Source organism: Haliotis rubra, unplaced genomic scaffold (genome assembly GCF_003918875.1).
Source record: "Haliotis rubra isolate DU_JTF1 unplaced genomic scaffold, ASM391887v1 Scf200, whole genome shotgun sequence".
NCBI classification, from domain to species: Eukaryota; Metazoa; Mollusca; class Gastropoda; order Lepetellida; family Haliotidae; genus Haliotis; species Haliotis rubra.
The window spans coordinates 976,674-992,410 of NW_025766004.1; the positions used below are offsets into that span (position 1 = coordinate 976,674).

The 15,737-nt window shown below is 43.3% G+C and overlaps 1 protein-coding gene across 4 annotated transcripts in view; it reads right to left on the reverse strand.

The window, feature by feature from the left end:
• Positions 1-15,737, reverse strand: part of LOC124275648 (matrix metallopeptidase-21-like) — a 144,800-nt gene that overhangs the window by 48,292 nt on the left and 80,771 nt on the right. The window contains exon 1 of one of the 4 annotated variants that reach the window (XM_046711258.1): positions 7,888-7,958. The exons of 2 other annotated variants lie outside the window; for them this stretch is intronic. The gene's annotated coding sequence lies outside the window, so the exon portion shown is untranslated. Of the gene's footprint in view, positions 1-113; positions 266-7,887; positions 7,959-15,737 lie in introns of those variants that run through there. One more of the 4 variants, XM_046711254.1, reaches the window with a different exon arrangement.

Consider the following 15,737-nt stretch of genomic DNA (forward strand, 5'->3'; position numbering starts at 1 on the left):
GTTTCCGCTGTCGAGATCCTCCACAGTCTAGCGATAACCTATTTCTCCATGACCCTTGCTATTCGAGGCATTTCATGCTATTTTACCCCACACGTCAACACAAAACAACGTACCTGGAACAGATGACCATTATGACGTCACAGTGTTGACCGTACACGTCACCTTCAAGCTCTGACAATCGGGGCACGAGACGTTTCAGTAGGTCTTCCTGATCGTCTACTTCGACTGAACGTTGTGTGTTGGCCTGTGCCATTCCGTGTGTTCTCCGGGAACAGGGCGATTAGTCATAACAGGACTCTTCAACCAGTCTGCTTGGGCTAGCTGTAGAAGCAGAGCCCCAACAGTATATGCTACCAATTATGTATAGGCGCTCTGCCAAAACGCCCCGCAACTCACAATGGTAGCATCTTCACATCTCATTCCCTTGCTACAACTTCGCTCTCACTTGATACATATTAACCTCTTCAAACACACAACCGTCCAGTCCTACAATGCTGGACGGCGTCGGTTAGCTTAGGAAGAACGACGCCTTTGAAAATACTTCAGCACCTGTATATCCCTGATACCTAATATTCGCTCGATTCTGTTCAGATATATCTCATGTGGTTTGTCTTACCTGCCGAGGTGCATCTTGTTAGTGGTGAACCTAGACACCAGAGGGAGGAACTTGTAGACTCCTAGCGACAACAGCTACAGCGACAGCGTCTCGACCGGGAGACAATACAGAGCGCGTGGAAGAATACAAGAGGATCATACGGTCTTATCATCCCGCAAGATGGTGAGAGAATGGTAATGTCGGGGGTCGCATTTGACAACTCTCCAAACAAAACACGCAGCAGGCACGCCCGTATTACTTTCGTCACTTATCATATTTAACTTTATAGTTTATTATTTGTCTAAAGAAACGCAGTCTTTAGGAGGTCACACAAAACGGCTGTTCTTGGCGTGTGTAGTATTGTGTGTACCGATAACGTGCCTTCACAACGAGAAGGGATAGGGAGGTTCAGAGGACGAGGTGGCGTGATTACATTAGACAGTTCCAAGGCTATTCAGTATGAATACATTTTGTGGCCTGGTTCGTCGAAATCTAACGCACAGGTAATAATTAAGTAAGTTATATCTACCTTGATGTTCAAAAAGGTGATAATGAATATAGTTTTACGCCGCTCTTTTTAATTTGAAAGTTACATCGCGACAGAGGACACGCAGTTTAACTCTCATGCATGGAACGGGGCGGTGGGTGGCCTAGTGGTTAAAGCGTCCGCTCGTCACGCCGACCCGGGTTCGTTTCCGACATGGGTACAATGTGTGAAGCCAATTTCAGGTGTCCCCCGCTGTGATGTTGCTGGAATATCATATCGCTAAAATTCCCATATTACCATACTCACTCATGAGAAGAACTCATGCATCCATGACGAGCAATGCTTTACCCACTTGACTTCACTATATAGTCCTAAAGGTCAAGACGATACCGTTTAACAATAAGCCGATATAACTCATATGAACAGTCAGGTGGTATTTGTATTCACCTTGACACAAGTTGGTAAAATATCATATGTGACCTTGGCCTTGATATGGATGCCTCATACATCGCCGATCAGTGATACCTAAATTTGTTATTCAGCCTCCTTCCTGCTAAATCAAGTCTTTTATCGCATATACTGATGTGTCTAACAGCCTCGATAGAATACAAAAAGTGGTTAGACAAAATAATCCAGTTACCATCCAATATTCCAGAGTGGGTATCGTAGATAAAACGCTTCGCCTCTGCGTAATTTACATGTGTATGATATACAAGTCGCTTGATGTGCAACACAGTTCACAGCGCACCAACCTTGAAGAAAACGGCCTCAGATCTTGCTTTCATAAACATTCCGTAATCACCTTCCGGCAAATTATGCTTGATGATTTCCCGCCACCCTGCTTTGGCGGGAGACTTAACAAGGTGCAGCGTGAGGCGCCACCTGGCGAGCTTCCCACGGCGTATTGACAAAGTAGAGATATACGAGCTGCGATCACAGAGCTCTGATACATATATCTCCGCGTCCACATCTCGGAGGCCTCCCTACTACTGTTCAGCTTGTCGAGAATCTCAATATGTCAATTGTTTTATCATCTATTGGAATACCATTCGGAACTGACGATTGTCTCTTTTTGATGTCTTCAACCAGACAGACATATTGGATGACTCTTTGTCATTTAATTATATGGAATTGAATCACGAATTTCTACAGGACACATCAAATACACTCTAGATAGGAGTCACGTGACTGTATAGACACATCTAGGGGATATAAGGAGTAGAACTACTCCTACGCAGTGAGTGAGTGAGTTGTGTTTTATTCCAGCAACATCACGGTGGGACCACCAGAAATTGTGCTCTTAAGTAAGCTACGCTTGTCGTATAAGAAGAAACTAAATGGAACGAGTATTCATGCTTGGTAATCTGGACCTCGATTTTCGAAGCTCTCTTAGCGCTAAGATAGTCGTAAGTGCCATGCATTAACATTAACTTACGACTATCTTAGCGCTAAGAGAGCTTCGAAAATCTAGGCCCTGGATGGTTGCGTGTCATTGTAGCCCAAGGTTGATGATATCAACCATTGGTTTATCTCTCCTAGGTTCCATTATTTTAGGTTGCCATGATATAGTTTGAATATTGCTGATACAACAAAGAAACTGATGGAAGAAAATGTGAGTGAGTTTGGTTTTACGCCGCTTTTAGCAACAGTCCAGCAATATCACGGCGGGGCACACCGGACATGGGGTTCACACATTGTCCCCATGGGGGGATTCGAACACGGGTCTTCGGCGTGACGAGCGAACACTTGAACCACTTGGCGACCACACCGCCTCTATCAAACAAGAATTAGACTCAATATCGACTCCAAGTGAAGGAAAATTGGTCCTATACGTAGTCCCAGCAAGTAGGTTAAAGCATTGTCAGCAACCACTGACACAAATCAATGATTACAACGTCTCACTGACACAAGTCAACAATCACAACGTCGGACTGTTACAGTCAACAATCACAACGTCGGACTGTCACAGTCAACAATCACAACGTCGGACTGTCACAGTCAACAATCACATCGTTGGACTGTCATAGTCCACAATCACAATGTCGGACTGTCACAATCAACAATCACAACGTCGGACTGTCAGAGTCAACAATCATAACGTCAGACTGTTACAGTCAACAATCACAACGTCGGACTGTCACAATCAACAATCATAACGTCGGACTGTCATAGTCAAAAATCATAACGTCGGACTGTTACAGTCAACAATCACAACGTCGGACTGTCAGAGTCAACAATCACATCGTTGGACTGTCACAAGTCAACAATCACATCGTTGGACTGTCATAGTCCACAATCACAATGTCGGACTGTCACAATCAACAATCACAACGTCGGACTGTTACAGTCAACAATCACAACGTCGGACTGTCATAGTTAACAATCACAACGTCGGACTGTCATAGTCAACAATCACAACATCGGACTGTCTTAGTCAACAATCACAACGTCGGACTGTCACAGTCAACAATCGCATCGTTGGACTGTCACAAGTCAACAATCACAACGTCGGACTGTCACAGTCAACAATCACATCGTTGGACTGTCATAGTCCACAATCACAATGTCGGACTGTCACAATCAACAATCACAACGTCGGACTGTCATAGTCAACAATCTCAACGTCGGACTGTCACAAGTCAACAATCACAACGTCGGACTGTCACAGTCAACAATCGCAACGTCGGACTGTCACAATCAACAATCACAACGTTGGACTGTCTTAGTCAACAATCACAATGTCGGACTGTCACAGTCAACAATCACAACGTCGGACTGTCACAGTCAACAATCACAACGTCGGACTGTCACAGTCAACAATCACAACGTCGGACTGTCACAGTCAACAATCGTAACGTCGGACTGTTATAGTCAACAATTACAATGTCGGACTGTCACAGTCAACAATCACAACGTCGGACTGTTACAGTCAACAATCACAACGTCGGACTGTCACAGTCAACAATGACAACGTCGGACTGTTACAGTCAACAATCACAACGTCGGACTGTCACAGTCAACAATCACAACGTCGGACTGTCACAGTCAACAATCACAACGTCGGACTGTCATAGTCAACAATCACAACATCGGACTGTCTTAGTCAACAATCACAACGTCGGACTGTTACAGTCAACAATCACAACGTCGGACTGTCACAGTCAACAATCACAACATCGGACTGTCACAGTCAACAATCACAACATTGGACTGTCACAGTCAACAATCACAATGTCGGACTGTCACAATCAACAATCACAACGTCGGACTGTTACAGTCAACAATCACAATGTCGGACTGTCACAGTCAACAATCACAACATCGGACTGTCACAGTCAACAATCACAACATTGGACTGTCACAGTCAACAATCACAATGTCGGACTGTCACAATCAACAATCACAACGTCGGACTGTTACAGTCAACAATCACAACGTCGGACTGTCACAGTCAACAATCACATCGTCGGACTGTCACAGTCAACAAGCACAACGTCGGACTGTTATAGTCAACAATCACAACGTCGGACTGTCATAGTTAACAATCACAACGTCGGACTGTCATAGTCAACAATCACAACATTGGACTGTCACAATCAACAATCACAACGTCGGACTGTCATAGTAAACAGTCACAACGTCGGACTGTCATAGTCAACAATCACAACATTGGACTGTCACAGTCAACAATCACAACGTCGGACTGTCAGAGTCAACAATCACAACGTCGGACTGTCATAGTCAACAATCACAACGTCGCACTGTCACAATCAACAATCACAATGTCGGACTGTTACAGTCAACAATCACAACGTCGGACTGTCACAGTCAACAATCACAACGTTGGACTGTCACAAGTCAACAAGCACAACGTCGGACTGTTACAGTCAACAATCACAACGTCGGACTGTCACAGTCAACAATCACAACGTTGGACCGTCACAAGTCAACAAGAATAACGTCGGACTGTTACAGTCAACAAGCACAACGTCGGACTGTCACAAGTCAACAATCACAATGTCAGACTGCCACTGGTCAATGCACACAATCTGTGACTGACACAAAGAAATGATTACAATATCTGACTGTCACAAGTCAACAATCACAACGACGTTGACAAGAATTGTACTTCATACCACGCTGCATAATCAGCTATTAATGTCTCATGTTGACGGGCGTTTATCCTATCCGAATTCTCCTCCTGGATAATAGGCTCAACCATTCTACCGCCCTGACAACTTTCATTTAAGTGTTTTATCTCATGAATTAATTCCTTTTCATCTTATGAAATAATTCATTTTACCATTCAAACAAAAAATATTTTCAGTCTGACATATGTCATCGCACTGTGATGACCGAGGGTGACGTCAGACTGGATTATAGTGGTTTTGTCAAGTATTATTATCCCTCAAAGTGTACATACACTTAAAAGAGTCAGGTTCTTGAAGTAGACAAGCAAGATGCTCCTCGTTTACTCCTCAGTGACTAACACATATAAGTGGGTCGTTATACCATGTGTAGAGGGTCCCTATTCATCCCATTCTCACTGATAATCAAAGCGTGAAGCGGTTATAAAGTATGTTTTATCTCTCCCAGTGTGCAACTAGACACTAGAGAAATGTGTATTCACTTTCTTTACGCGTCCATGTCGAACTGCCGCTACGGATACCGACGGTGGTTAATGAGCGCAGCATTAAACATGACTACTGTTCCAATGAGATGTATTTTCCATAAAACAACCATCATCCCTAACAAATGTAGTCTGGAGACTTTTTTATTTAGGGAACTAGGTATCTATGCAGTACCAGGTTATGCAATTATCAGTTTTTTAACCGCCATTTGCTCATTTCGATCTTACACGTGTGTTTGTCGACCAGAAACGCGGACTCACCTGAACTCGATGGTTGACACGTCTGTTTAGCTTAGATAGCGTACGTCGTTTAAGCGTAACATATCTATTGTTTAACCATACAAAATACACATAATAGGTTTGTATCACCTAATAAAGGGAACATTCCCTGGGGACCCGGGTTGGGAATATATATAGCACTCAAAATAGGTTAAGGATGGCATATTGACGATAGTGATATGTAGAATCGGGTGATCCTTATGTTGTTTGAGTAGTGCATGTCGCCATCACTTTTCGCTGGTGGCAGGAAGTCACTAAATTGGATGGGATGGTCAGCCCGGTTACCTTGGCCGAGAACGTATCGGGGCTGGGTGGTTGCTCATTATTTCAACCTCTGGTTTGTATGGAACGAACTCGGTTATGCATGGAATAGATGATGTTGTATAAGTGCATTATTGCTGAACAAAAATTCCGCATTCAATTATTAAAGAATATTTAAGGAAGAACCTTCTTTCGGGTACTTTGATCATCCTGTCGTCTAAGGCACCTCAAGGGGGCGGTGGGGTAGTCTAGTGGTTAAGGTGTTCGCTCGTCACGACGAAGACCCGGGTTGGATTCCCCACATGGATACAATGTGTGAAGCCCATTTCTAGTGTCCCCCGTCGTGATATTGCTGGAATATTGTCAAAGGCGGCGTAAAGCCCAACTAACTCACTCACCTCACCACACGTAACACTGCAGAAATGGTGCCTGAAAACTATTACCATGAGTTCGAATTCCAGATCACCCACATTGTCTGTTTTACTCTTGCCAAGAATAAAAACTCAATACAACAGTTATCGCCATACCGATGAGCACGGATGGTCACACATTTTATGTGAATATCCGATCTAATCCATTTTTGGGTGAGTGAGTTTAGTTTTACGCCGCTTGTAGCGATGTCTCGACACCAGAAATGGGCTTCACTCATTGTACTCATGTGGGGAATCGAACCCGGGCCTTCGGAATGACGAACAAACATGTACCAGCTGTGAAAACAGATATGACTCCTTCAGTCAAAAACAGGTTGCCAAGACATATTAAATGGCATGTCGGAAGCCTAGAGAAGGGTCTGGCACCTTCTCTGACAGCGCTACACTGTAAGAACACCAAGCAGTGTTTGCCCTTAACCCTGAAAAGCTGCAGGCCCTGAGGACCCAGAACGATTAACAGTTGTGGTCCTGATAAGAGGTGACTATTGAGGGGGAAGCAACTATTGCGATAGCGATAGTCTATTGCAACATACTATTGTGATAGCGATAGACTATTGCGACCAGCTGTTGCAAAACTCCTCGAATTGTCTCATTTGAAGTCATTTCCCAAATGTACGTATAGTTAATATGAAATAAATACAGGTTAAAGTAGTTTCAGTCAATTTAATAGCTGACAAAAAAGTTGAAACCCAGATCAGGTAAACAGTTAATACATAAACTCAGTGAAGCTGTAAGTCTGCAGGGGCGGATAACTCTAAATAACAGTGAACAAATCTGGTACTTCCTGTAATTTGCGCTGCGCATTTATCAACGGAAGTCAATCACTAAACTATCGATAGTCACACATACTATCGATGCATTGACAGTTTTTCGTTTCTACCATCGATTAATTGCTATCGGAGACTCAACAATTGCATATTTTAACTATCGATGCATCGTTACAGCCCTAGTCCTGATCGTAATGTGTAGGCCCTATATCCTAATATAGAAATAATACTTTTAGTATTGGGGATGAAAAAGCCCTAAGGACCACCGTGACAAAAGCTGTGGGTCCGAGTGGTTTCAGTCGGCTTCGGGTCTCAGGGCCGATGTTAATTTCGAACGCTGACACCGACAGTAAAGCATTAAACGGTAAAAAGCTACATCTCTTTGGTCTTAAGTCTCTGACCCACATATACACGCACAAGAAGAAATATGTACTTACATTTGCTCCACTGAATGCAACAAACTTATCACCGCTAGATTTCGTGATCGTTTTTCAACAGCGCTGTTTCACTAAACAGCCCGTCTCAGTGGCTTCTTTCACTTCATTAATCTCGTAGTTACGCGGCCCGCTTTGCCTGAGCCTTGTGACGTCATATGACGTCTTTGAAGCGTCACTTGACCACTGACCCAGTAAATTAATTGAAGAGAGTCAACAACTGACCAATCAGCATCGCTGAAATCCTATATAACCTCTACTACAAATTACAGTGTTTTTGGTGCAAGACGCAATAAGTAAACAAGTGTAAACATATATAAGGTAATTTATATCAGTTACCCACCTTTCTTAGTAACAGCAACCGACATGCCCAACCTTTCCATATATTAGTGCATGTCGAAAGTTTCCAATGTAACAATAGCAATGTCGTGAGGCCAACTAAAAATTCCTTTTTTTCCTTATCGGTGCGTTGCCGCCCTTAATTTGGTTGTTAATTAACCTTGATGCAACCTTATTTTGTTTCATAAATGTGTTCCATGAAGACATTAAAAATGTTTTAATAAGTATTAATGATGATGATGTATATCCACTCAACCGAATTTAATTTAAATAACAGGTGAAAAAAAAGAAATCGTTTTGAAGAGTTCGCTCAGGGCATTAGTCGTTTCGAGTTACATACCTAGCAGAATGCCTGAAAGCCTTAGTTAAAAATGCCGTGGTATTGCTGGTATGCTACTATGAAAGATTTTAACACACACACACACACACTCTCTCTCTCTCTCTCTCTCCTCTCTCTCTCTCTCCTCCCCTCTCTCCCTCTCTCTCTCACACACACACACACAACAAAGAACACACATACACATACATTCACACGTGCAAGAATGTGGCTGTGGAAGTCAAATCAGACTTGTTTTTCATAATTTATCTATTTCATTCTATTCTTTCGTTTTTGCAATTATGAATAGTCTATGAAACTCGTGTAAAATATGATATAAAATATTAAGTGCTGACAGCACTGATTACATTATTAATTGCTCCATCAGACTGGTTCGCTTACGTTTTATTTCCCCAGCAAGTAGTTTATTATGATTGTTTCCTTACACGCCAAGGCCGCCTCTGTGGAGGTCGTGGAGCGACGTCACAGAGCCGTCCATGTCAACACCGATAACCTTTGCCAGTGAGGCCTATCATTAGTCGTTGACCACTATAGCTTAAAATATTTAGTGTATTGGTTTAATTGAAAGGGTTATTCGGTATACTTAATACGATTTGATGGAGTTAAAGAGACAAAAATAAACCTATTGCTCCAAATAGAACGAGGCAGTTACTCAATGCAACGCGTGCAAATGTTATTGAAGTATTTCTGCCCCTATTTGTTTTCTCTGCGTTGTTACACCCATCTTAAAATAGGCGAAGAAAAAGACCATTGCACATGTGGCGACTCGGGTGATCTGACTTTATATATTTAACTACATTTAACTGTATATAATAAGCATATAATAAGCGATACTTTCGACGATATTAACATGTATTGGTAAACCGCAGCGTGAACATTTCCCGACATGTCTATGTTTTTTCATAATATTTACAAAAGTCAATTGGCATTCTCAAAACTTAATGCGACCGGATAACCATTTTCATGCACTTCGTGGGAGAGGCATCGACATGACCATATTCAACATTCATGAAAACGCCCACGTCAGCGAAAACATACTTTTTTTTTTAGGGAATCACCACTACAAGAATCAGGGGTGTTGGGGTAGCGAAGTGGTTAAAGCGTCCGCTCGTCACGCCGAAGACCAGGGTTCGATTCCACACATTGTACCAATGTGTGAATCGCCTTTCTTGTGTCCCCTGCCGTGAGGTTGCTGTAATATTAAAGCGGCGTAAAATCATACTCACTCATAACAAGAATCAACACTCAAAACTGTCCCCGATTTACACCCACAACAAAACGTGTATATCTTTACCAAGGTATAGGCATCCAAAGTACGAACCTACACATCACCATATACCCCACTAAAGGCAATGACTGTGTTCATACTTCCAAATTATAGTGAATGACTATGGCGCAATATTATTACATCCGTCACTTGATCAGCTTGATGTGGAGTATATAACATAGTCAGTCTGTGAAGGTCAAGAAGGTTAATTGTAACCATCTAATTCTACCGGGTACCCATTCGCTGCAGTCACTACGAACAGTCACTTCGTACACGTGCTTCAATGTGGAACAATACCAAAACCCAAGAACGTATGCAAACCGTCCACGAGAAACGTGTTTAACTTGATAATATTGCTTATCTGGCGCTCTTTCACAATATTTAGGACTCTACAAGTTTCGCTTAGACAGTCCTCTCAGATCTAACTTGTAATGATCCAAACCTTCAACTGCGTTAAATTAGGCAACAAAAGATTCCATATTGTTTATGCAAATTCTCTGAGTGATTGGACAATGTACTGAGCGAGTTAGTGAGTTTATTTTTACGCCGCTTTTAGAAACATTCCGGGGCTGTGGGGTAGCCTAATGGTTAAAGCGTTGGCTCGTCACGCCGAAGACCCGGGTTCGAATCCCCACATGGGCACAATGTGTGAAGCCCATTTCCGGTGTCCCCCGCCGTGATGTTGCTGGAATATTGCTAAAAGCTGCGTAAAACCAAACTCAGTCAGTCAGTCAGTAGAAACATTCCAGCAATATCTAGGCGGTGGACACCAGAAATGAGCTTTACCCATTGTACCCATGTGGGAGAATCCAACCCGGGTCTTCGACGTGAGGAGCGAACGCTTTAACCACTAGGCTACCCCACCAGCCAGGACTATGTACTGATATAGCACACTTAGTGCCATCAATATGATCCACTGATTTCATCATTGTTTTAACTTTTCACGCCATATGGAATTTGTTTCGGCAGATAATTGACTCTGATTATTCTCTGTGTTGACGTTTCATGTTTCTTATAAAAACAACCAACCCTATCACAATAAGACCTCGTTGAAGTTGGGAGCTATGGTTCTGGGCGTGTAACCAGGAAACGCGCAAGACAGCATTGTGGAATTGGAACAGTTACGTTAACAAACAGCACAAGTTCCTATGGACCGCTTTATTGTCATATGGGTTGAACTCTCCGTAGTCAGCGAATGGGTCTCATATTGGCAGCTTTCATTAACCCTCCCAAGCATGACTATGGTAACGAGGAACGTGGCAAGTCAGGCTTGTTTTATCGGCAATAGCTCCATACAGTGTTGTATTTCACGTAATACGTAACACGTGTACAATAATGAAGTAGAGAATATGTAAAAAGTGACATTTGGAAGATAATTTGATTAACACTATGGAACCATACGCCTCTGTCTGCAGAAGGAAAACCCATCTTCCTTAATCATATAAAAACGTTACATAGACGTCTCTGTGTTTTCGTTGAGAGCTTCCTAGCCGACCCGGAGTCAACGGGTGACCAAGTCCTCAAAAGCGCCGCAATTCGCAGTGTAGAGTTGTGTCCCTTGGACAAGCGAGATTTCGTGATCAGAGTTCGAGTTCAGGTTCGCCGTGGTGATGTGTCGTGGTCTGTCACCACCATGCACGTGTTTTTCACCAAAGTTGTAAATAGGGCTGCGCAATATAACCGGTTTACCGGTATTTACCGGTTCAGACATGAAAACGATACATATTGCGATACGCTGATCGGAAACCGGTATTTTGACTTGCATTCGGAAAACTTCGTAACACTCGGAAATGTTCGGATATGTCCTTTTTTCATTTGTGCCAAATATTATTCACATTTTTATTTTTAATCATGAATAAAAGTTGTTATTAATGCTTAATCAAGCATAGTGATTTTGCTGTGTTTTTGCTCTATAAATCAAGCATTACCTCGATTATAAGTAGTTTTTACTTCACGCAATATATTGCAATACATATCGCAATACATGCTTTTGCATCGCAATATATCGCAATATGAAAATTCTCTGCAATACCCACCCCTAGTTGTAAACGTCTAAGCCTTCCATGAAACTCTCAACAAAAGAAAACTGCGTTAAACCAAAACCCCTCACTCACTCCATGCGGACCAATTCCGTTCCTTATGCTACCTGATGTTCCTCGAGGAACCTGTGACACATGGTGCAATGGTTAGGGCATGCTTGTTCCATTCAGCTGCATGGATTTAGTAAATATCGGTTATATAACAGCGCCGAGTATATTCGCATGGCATTTCGATTCATCAGTAACTGTTATCAGAACATGAAGTATTTCCACGGATGGATGGGTAGGAAGTGGACGTGTGGGAAAACGTTGATACGTTGGCAGATGAACGTGGGTAGGCTTTGAGAGATGGACATATGGATGTCATGGACAGGTGAACTTGTGCTACGTGGATAGAGGGACGTGTTTAGGGCTTTGTAACATCGTCAGATGACAGATGGACTTGCGAGGTCTTCAACACGTGGACAGAGGGCCGTGTTTAGTACACTGAAACATCGTCAGATGACAGATGGACTTGCGAGGTCTTCAACACGTGGATAGAGGGCCGTGTTTAGTGCTTTAAAACATCCTCAGATGACAGATGAACTTGCGAGGTCTTCAACACGTGGATAGAGGGCCGTGTTTAGTGCTTTGAAACATCCTCAGATGACAGATGGACTTGCGAGGTCTTCAACACGTGGACAGAGGGCCGTGTTTAGTGCTTTGAAACATCCTCAGATGACAGATGAACTTGCGAGCTCTTCAACACGTGGATAGAGGGACGTGGTTAGTGCTTTGAAACATCGTCAGATGACAGATGAACTTGCGAGGTCTTCAACACGTGGAGAGAGGGACGTGTTTAGTGCTTTGAAACATCGTCAGATGACAGATGGACTTGCGAGGTCTTCAACACGTGGACAGAGGGACGTGTTTAGTGCTTTGAAACATCGTCAGATGACAGATGAACTTGCGAGGTCTTCAAACCGTGGACAGATGGACGTGTTTAGTGCTTTGAAACATCGTCAGATGACAGATGGACTTGCGAGGTCTTCAACACGTGGACAGAGGGACGCGTTTAGTGCTTTGAAACATCCTCAGATGACAGATGGACTTGCGAGGTCTTCAATGTGTTTAGTACCTTGACACGTGGGCAAATGACATATGAACTTGCGAGGTCTTCAACACGTGGACAGATGGACGTGTTTAGTGCTTTGAAACATCGTCAGATGACAGATGGACTTGCGAGGTCTTCAACACGTGGACAGAGGGATGGGTTTAGTGCTTTGAAACATCGTCAGATGACAGATGGACTTGCGAGGTCTTCAACACATGGATAGATGGACGTGTTTAGTGCTTTGACACGTGGGCAGATGGACGATTATAGACTCTGTTTCGTGACAGGTAGGCGTTGAAGACTTTGACAGGTTGACAAATGGACGTGTATAGACTTTGACACGTTGACATAGGAACGGGTCCTGACTTTGACAGAATGACAGAGGGACTGGCCCAGACACACCTTCAGATATTGAGACGGATGTGCATAGACTTTGACTTTGGACAGATGGTCGTGCATAACACTTTCACAAGTACACAATCCTCAGATTCAGACCTATGTATTCAGATATTCGGTCATTAATCCAACTCAATATGCATATTTGACTTGTTGCAATTGGTACTGTAGCGAGGCGGACATAAAATCATGTCAATCGATAAAAAAAAAGACGCAGCGACACAGTTTCAATGTAATGTGAGTGAGTGAGTGAGTGAGTTGGGGTTTACGCCGCTTTTAGCAAATATTCCACCAATATCTAGGCGGGGGACACCAGTAATGGACTTCTCACCTTGTACCCATGTGGGGAATCGAAACCGGGTCTTCGGCGTGAACGCTTTAACCACTAGGCTACCCCACCGCCTCTCAATGTAAAGTACAGGAACATCCAGCTGTAAATTTCACATGTGTGTTAACACGGCGAATAGCAGACCCGGTAGTCTATAGCGAGATTGTCAGCCTGTTTTGAAATAGACACAACAACCAGTCTATGTTGCAATATGGGCAGACACAACGCACTGCCTATGTTGTATTAGCAGACACGACAACCAACCAAATCGGGGCAGGATTCGAACCTACGACTACTGCATCCTGATTCGGACGTAGATCTCACTGTGGCGCTTTTGGTTGCCAGCTGGAGTATGAAGTGTGAGTAAGTGAGTTATGTTTTACGCCGCTTTAAGTAATATTCCAGCAATATCACGGCGGAGGCCTCCATAAATGAGGTTTACACATTGTACCCATGTGGAGTGAGTGAGTGAGTGAGGGAGTATGGTTCTACGCCGCTTTTAGCAATATTCCAGCAATATCACGGCGGGGGACACAAGAAATCCCATGTGGATAATCGAACCCGAACCTTCGCTGGGGAGCGAACGCTTTAACCACTAGGCTACCCTACCGGCGTCAGCATAACGAGTGTGAGTTTGGTAATAATGTCAACCTGCCGCGTTGTATCCCTGTGGGTGAGGACTATACAGGCGACATAATTTGGACAGTCACACGCAGGTGGAGGAGGGGAGGAGGAGGAGGGTTATGAAATAATCTTGCACCCAACGTTAAACATACATCTCCACACCTCATCTCCAGACTAAAAAAAACTGCAAGTACTTTTCCTAGGCCTACCAACATGAATGAGACACCCGGTGTTCATGCAATTGTACAACTGCTGATGCGGCATCAACTACTGTTCACTCACTCACTCAGCGTGCGAGGTCGTAAAGTCGTCACTACCGCGTAGTGATTAGCGGAACATTTTTCTCCGAGGGGGTAAACCCCAGCAGCAGGGAAGCTGAACAGAGGCATATCTTCCTCCAAGAGATGTTTTACGTGCACCTGCTGAACTCGCAGATGGTTTCAAATTAGAAGAAGGCTGTCGAACTGACGCAAATAAGATATCTTATATAAAGCTGGAAGATTGTACCACGTAAACACTGAAACGGATCCTGAAATTCGAACTTCTGTCGGTCGTTATTACAAAATGAAAAGGTCATCGCAGCGCTAACATTTTCGGAAGTAGTTGTAGGGAAATAGGAGCACGTAACGACATTACGCAAACCGTTACTCATTCAAAGGGAGATAACCCTATCTCATCGTGACCTCGTGGGACGATTGTTATCAAACAAAAGTAGATGTTATCTTATGATATCCCCGTCAGTTAAGATATGAGTCTGCTCTAAACGGGAGATACACTTATTGGGTTTAAATGCTTTTGGGGCTTTAATGAAGAGCAAATCGAGATTCCTACCCTACCGGCGATGTTCTGAAGAGGGAAATGGAGAGGTTAAGATCTGAACTTTGACAACGTTGATGTCACGTCGAGGGTGTGGTCGGAATCGGAATGCAGGCTGGTCTTTGATATTGAGAATGTCAAGACGGACGCACGCTTGTTGAAGGATGACATTTCTCGCTCCATCAAGAATTGTTTGGTTTGAAATATGTTTGTGTACTTTTGGTTGTCTGCGAAGTAATCCTTGCCCCACCTACGGGTTAAGCCTCTGAAACTTCAATCGTCAAAGTAAGCCAGAGAAAGTATAAATAATGAAAACTCTAGACGGTTGTTGGACCTTCAGAAAGAGAAAGGGATGTGACGTCCTTTCAGACAAGGTCAATAGGACAGTGAGTATGGTTTTACGCCGCAACATTCTAGCAATATCAAGGCGGGCGATCCATTGGGCAGTAAAGAAATATCAGTCTATTGCATGGCTTTTAAGAAACCACGAAACGATTAATAAGTCGCCGACTTCGTTAATATTTTAACATTTACCTATTCATGTATTTATTATAAGCGTATCGAAGCGATTTCGTTTTAGACCTGATGATTTTGAAACGATGTTACGTGTTCCG